This window comes from Dromiciops gliroides, chromosome 3 (assembly GCF_019393635.1).
Source record: "Dromiciops gliroides isolate mDroGli1 chromosome 3, mDroGli1.pri, whole genome shotgun sequence".
Lineage (NCBI taxonomy): Eukaryota > Metazoa > Chordata > Mammalia > Microbiotheria > Microbiotheriidae > Dromiciops > Dromiciops gliroides.
In genome coordinates, this window is record NC_057863.1 from 657,517,237 (window position 1) to 657,523,355 (window position 6,119).

A 6,119-nucleotide genomic window follows, 5' to 3' on the forward strand; every position below is an offset into this window, starting at 1 on the left:
GGCAACTTCTGAAAATCTCAGCGGGTGAATAAGAAGGTAGGTAGATTGAGGCTTCACCCCCACCTTTCTGAGCTTCTCTCTCTAGTGAAGCCAAGGGAGTCTTTTCTTGCCCAGTTTAAAGCTAGGTAAATTGCGTGAACACTAGAAGGGCCCTCCCAACCCAGACTGAGGCGAACACTTAGCTGACACCATAAGACATAATCCCGCTTGATGGGAAAATTAGATCCTGCCTTCCCTCACTTGTAAATGAATGAAGTGGAGCTGTGGCAGTCTGCAGATTCACAGAATTCAGCACCAGAGCTGGTATGGGCAGCCTGTGCTACTGCCCTGAGGATCACATGGGATATCGGGGAAGAGCACCCACAGTCTATGCCATGGTCACTTACCTTGACTTCTCATCTTTATTCTCCTTGTTCTCCCCAAGTCCTTCTCTAAGCTATACTCGCCTCTATCTGCATCCTCCACCCCGATCCCCACCCCCATATCCGAGCTGTTGTCCAGGCCTCTGCAGCTTCTCTGGAACACAGCCCCATCTCCCCTCTGACCCTGCCCTAGTCCTGGTGCAAACCCTCATTACCTCAAACTTGGACTATTGCAATAGCTGCTGAGGGGGGCTGCTTGCCTCCATCCTCTCCCCGCCTCAGGCTGTCCTGGTGCAGTGGATAAAGCATTGGCCCTGGATTCAGGAGGACCCGAGTTCAAATCTGACCTCAGACACTTGACACTTACTAGCTGTGTGACCCTGGGCAAGTCACTTAACCTTTGTTGCCCCAAATAAATAAATAAAGCTCATGTTTGTCAGTCAATAATCATTTAGTAAGCACCTACTATGTGCCAGACATCTTGCTGATGTCGCTGAGGGGACAAAGAAAAGCAAAACAAACAACAACAATGGCAGCTAGCCAGAGAAATGAGACAGAAAAAGAGTCTCTATGGGAACACGGATGATTTTTGTTCAGCCCCCCTCCCCCAAAGAAACTCTCAAAGAGTGGAAGCCCCATCTCATTGACCAGCTGTGTGTTCTTGGCAAGTCTCTTCCCTTATGTGACTCCCAATTTTCCCCTGTTTAAGAGGCCAGGGACCTTCCACTTGTGATTGCTTGTATTTGGCTATGATACCTCCGATTCAGCATTGGACCACTCTGGACACATGACTTGGGATGAGTATCCGTCTTTATTTCAGCCTGTCTCCCCTTCATTTCAATGAGGGGGTACGCCATGGTATTCTAAGCCTCCATCAATGTCCTTGACAGGTGGAATAGTTCCATTCTTTATATCGCTAGTTTGGTATAGTGGAGAGGACTAATAAATGCTTGTTGACCCAATAAATGATCGATTACCTAGACCCTTCCTGGGGTTTCCTCCAAGCAGTCTCTGGAAACTCTCCAAGGACAGATGTCTCCCCTGGGGCTGACTAGGGCATAGGCAAAGCAGGTGTTTTCAGGACCCCGCCCCCATCTTTGTTTCTCTGTCTCCCCTACCCCCCCTTCTCCTCCTCCCTTCCTGACTGCTCCTCCTCTGGATTCTTGTCCAGATCACACCCCTCTCACTATAGGTGTCTCTGTCCAATAGTCCTCTAGACTTATTGCCCTTGGTTTTTTTTTTTTTTTTTTAAGTGAGGCAATTGGGGTTAAGTGACTTGCCCAGGGTCACACAGCTAGTAAGTGTTAAGTGTCTGAGGTCGGATTTGAACTCAGGTACTCCTGACTCCAGGGCCGGTGCTCTATCCACTGCACCACCTAGCTGCCCCTGCCCTTGGTGATCTCATCAGCTCCTAGTTAGGGGTGTAGCTAGGTGGTGGTATAGTGGATAGAGCTTTAGGTTTGGAGTCTGAAAGACATGAGTTCAAATCTAGCCTCAGAAGCTAGCCGTGTGACCCTGAGCAAGTCACTTGATCCTGTTTGCACCCAACAGGGTTGCTGTGAGAACCAAATGAAATAATATGTGTACAGCACCTAGCACATAGCAGATGCTATTTAAAAAATGATTATTCCCTTCCCCCACCTCCAAATTAATTTATCAGTTCTATTTAGAGAATCCTTAGATCAGTTGATCTAGACCTGAACTCTCTCTTGTTCTCCCATTTCATATTTCTTTTTTTTTTTTTTGGCGGGGCAATGTGGGGTTAAGTGACTTGTCCAAGGTCACACAGCTAGTAAGTGTCAAGTGTCTGAGACCGGATTTGAACTCAGGAACTCTTGAATCCAGGGCCGGTGCTTTATCCACTGGGCCACCTAGCCGCCCCCCATTTCATATTTCTAACAACAACATCAGCAGCAGCATTTATTTAGTTCTTTAAGGTTTTCAAAGCACTTTACAAATATCTCATTTGATCTTCACAAGTGTAGGAGATAGGTGCTAATTATTATCATCATTTTACAATTGACAAAATTGAGGCAAATAGGGTAAAATGACACGCCCAGGGTCACACAGCTAGGAAGTAATTGAGGCCAGATTGGACCCAGGTCTTCCTGAGTTTGCCATTTCCTTCTCCAGCTCATTTTACAGATAAGGAAACTGAGGCAAACAGGGTTAAGTGACTTGCCCAGGGTCACATGGCTAGGAAGTGTCAAGGGTCTGAAGCCAAATTTGAACTCAGGTCCTCCTGAATCCAGGGCAGGTGCTTTATCCATTGCCCCACCTAGCTACGCCCTCCAGCTCATTTTACAGATGAGGAAACTGAGGCAAACAGGGTTAAGTGACTTGCCCAGAGTCACATGGCTAGGAAGTGTCTGGGGCCAGATTGGAACCCAGTTTTCCTGACTTCAGGTCTGGTGCTCTAACTACTGCTTCACCTAACTTCCTTCTGCCTCAAGCTGATGTCCTGTAGACATCTAAAACTGAACGTGTCCAAAGCCGAACTCTGATCGAACCCCTCCTCCTAATTTCTCTCTGACTGTGGGGCTGGCAAGTCCACCTCCTCCTAGTTACAGAGGCTTATAGCCCATCTCTCCTTCTGACCCCCTCACAGTCACCAAGTCCTGTGCAGCGCCGTGGCATTTCCATGGGCTGTAGCCGTGTTCTGCAGGTCAGTCTCCTGGCCTCCCATCTTTCCTCTAGTCTAGCTTCAGCTCAGCTGTCACGCTGACTGTGCTGCGTTTCAGGGCTAAGCATCTCCCCATTCCATTTCCTGGCTCCTTCCTATCTTTCCAGTCTTCTTACACCTCACTTCCCCTTCCGTCTCCGGGCGCTTTCTCTGGCTATCTGTGCCCCATGCCTGGGATGTTCTCTCTCCCTATCTCTACCTCCTGGTTTCTCTGGCTTCCTAGGGGTCTGTGTTAAAATCTCACCTTCCGGGGCAGCTAGGTGGCACAGTGTATAGAGCACTGGCCCTGGAGTCAGGAGTACCTGAGTTCAAATCTGGCCTCAGATACTTAACACTTACTAGCTGTGTGACCCTGGGCAAGTCACTTAACCCCAATTGCCTCACCAAAAAAAAGAAAAAAAAATCTCACCTTCCACAAGAAGCCCTTCTTCACTTCTTTTGCTGTTGGTGCCTTCCTTCTGGGGGCCCCTTGAGAGCAGAGACTGAGGTTTCAGTTTTTGCTTCCCTTTGTATCATTTGTGCTTAGCACAGTGCCTGGTTCACAGTAAGCACTTAACAAGCAAAGCTTCAACTTGTCAAGGGAGAGATCCCTGGACAGAATAGGCTGTTAGGGAAGAAAATCTGATTGCAGGCTGGCTACCTCTGTCCCCAAGGGGAAAGGAGCTGTGGGTAATGGGCACTTAAATACATGAAAAGGGAGAGAGTGAGGGCTTGCGATCTGAGTCCAGAAAGGGGCAGGGGCTAGGGGCCTGGACACCTGGGTCTCTAAGGGAACAGAGACTGGGTTTTGGATACCTGAGCTCATGAGGGGGCACGGGTTAGGGAACTAGAGAGCCGAGTGTTTGAGGGAATAGGAGCTGGGGGCTTGGACACCTGCTTTCCTAAGGGGGCAGGGCCTGGAGACTTGCACATCTGGGTTCATGAGCGGGAAGAGGCTGGGGGACTAGATATCTGCATTCCCTAAAGGTCAGGGACTGGGTGCCTAGAAAAGAGAGAAAAGAGAGATACAGAGGTATCCCAGGGTATCCTGGGAGTTCAAAAATGGTGCCTGGATCCCAAATCTGAGATGGCGGCCTCAGGCCTCCAACATCTGCCTACTGGGGAAAGCTGGGGCGTGAAATCAGCCTGGGGGTTGGAGGATGACGTCAAACCCCCATACCAGGGTGGCCACACCCAGCAGCCCCCCCATCCCATCCCACAGCTCCCTGGCCAGTCCCGGCCTCAGAACACACAAGCGACTCGGGACCTGCGGCCTGTGGACGTCCAGATTCTAGGTGAGTATTTGCTCAGGGACCAGGAGGCCAGATGTTTGGGTCTCTAAGGAGGTTGGGCCTGGGAGGAAGAAAGGGTGATGTGGGGTAGAATTTCTGTGGCCCGTCCTCATTCTTGCCTCCCCTGGGCTTTTCCCTCAAAATCCCCATCCGTTTTCTGGGGACCTCAGAACCCGAGGAGGACTCAGAAGCCTGGGCTTCTGGGACCTGGCAATTTTTGTCTTGATCAGAGAAAGCTTTGGCACGAGAGTCTCTGGGTCAGGCCCCAGAAGTCGAACTTCTCATTCCTCAAGAGTCCAAGAATTAGGACTCCTTCTACTGCCTTTTCAGGGACGATGCATCTGGGAACCACCCATACCCCTGCCCTCCCAGACCCAGGAATCTGTATCCCTAACCCCTGCCTTCTCAGGGAGCCAGGTACCCAGAATCTGGCTCCCTTCTTCCTCAAGACCCCGAGCTGTAGCTGATGAGGACGGATTGGGGGATTGGGGATGAGGGCTTGTTGTTAATCCCCCCTCCGTGCCCAGGGTGTGGAGAAGGAGGTTAGGGCCCCACGTGGGAACTGGATGTCAGGACAGCTCAGGGCTGGTCGCCCTGGGCTGCCTGGGCCTCCCTCCCGCCTCTGCCTGTGATCCTGCAGGACTCCACCCCCTCCCAGCAAGCCTGCCTCTGGGTGTCTCGGCCTCCAAGTCCATCTGAGTCTTCCTCTGCTTCTCCCTCTGTCTCTCAGTGTATCCCTCTGTCTCTCTCAGTCTCTTTTCCCCCCAGTATCTCAGTCTTTTGCTCTGTCTCTTGGTGTCTCTCTGTATCTCTCTTTTTTCAGTATCTCTCAGTCTCTGTTTCAGTAGCTCTCTTTCTCTCAGTCTCTCAGTAGCTCTCAGTATTTTTCAAGTCTCAATGTATTTCTCTCTGAATGTATCTCACTCTTTCTCTCAGTGTATCCCTCTCAGAATCTCTCACCCAGTCTTTATCTCTTGCTTTTTCTCTCTCACTGTATCTATGTCTCTGTCTCTCTCCCCAAATCCGCACACTTTTGTTTATCCCCTACCCCTTGTGCTAGTCTCTTTTCCAAGTCTGTCACTGCTTCCCATCACTCCTTTCATATCTCCATCTCTCAGATTCTCTTTTCCTTCTGAGTCTCTCTCATTCTGCCTCTCTTTCTGCCTGCAGATCTCTGTTTCTATCTCTTAATCTCTGTCCTTTGTGCTTCCTCCATCTCCATTTCTCCCCATGCCCTGCATGTGTTTATCTCTCTGTCCATTATCTATCCCTCCCCACCCCCCACTCTATGCCACATCTCTATCTCTGGCCGTTCTTCCCGAGTCTCTGTTTCTCCACGATCTGCTCTCTCCCCGTGTCTAAAGTTTTTCTGCTCCTGCCACTGCCACTATCTCTGCTTCCACCTGGCAGATTCTTTCTTTCTCCGCCCCCCCCCAACCTGGCAGATTCTTTTGTCCCCTTGTTCCTTTCTTTCCGTGATCCTCATTGTCTCAGATTGCTTTCTATTCCCTGAATCTCTGTCTCTGCCTTCCTTTCCCCCCTCTGAATTTCTGCATCCTTGTCTCTGGATCTTTTATGTGTCTCTCTGTAGTGTGTTTGTGTCTGTTTCTCTGTACATCTCTCCTTTCCGTCTGTCTCCCTCTCTCTTTGACTGTCTCTCTTTGTCTCCCTCTCCAGCTATCTCTTTCTGTCACCCCATCTTTCCCTTTCATTGTCTTTCTGTTTTCTCTGTGTTTCTTCCTCTTTCTGCACTTCTTCCTTTTTTTTTTTTTTAGTGAGGCAATTGAGGTTAAGTGACTTGCT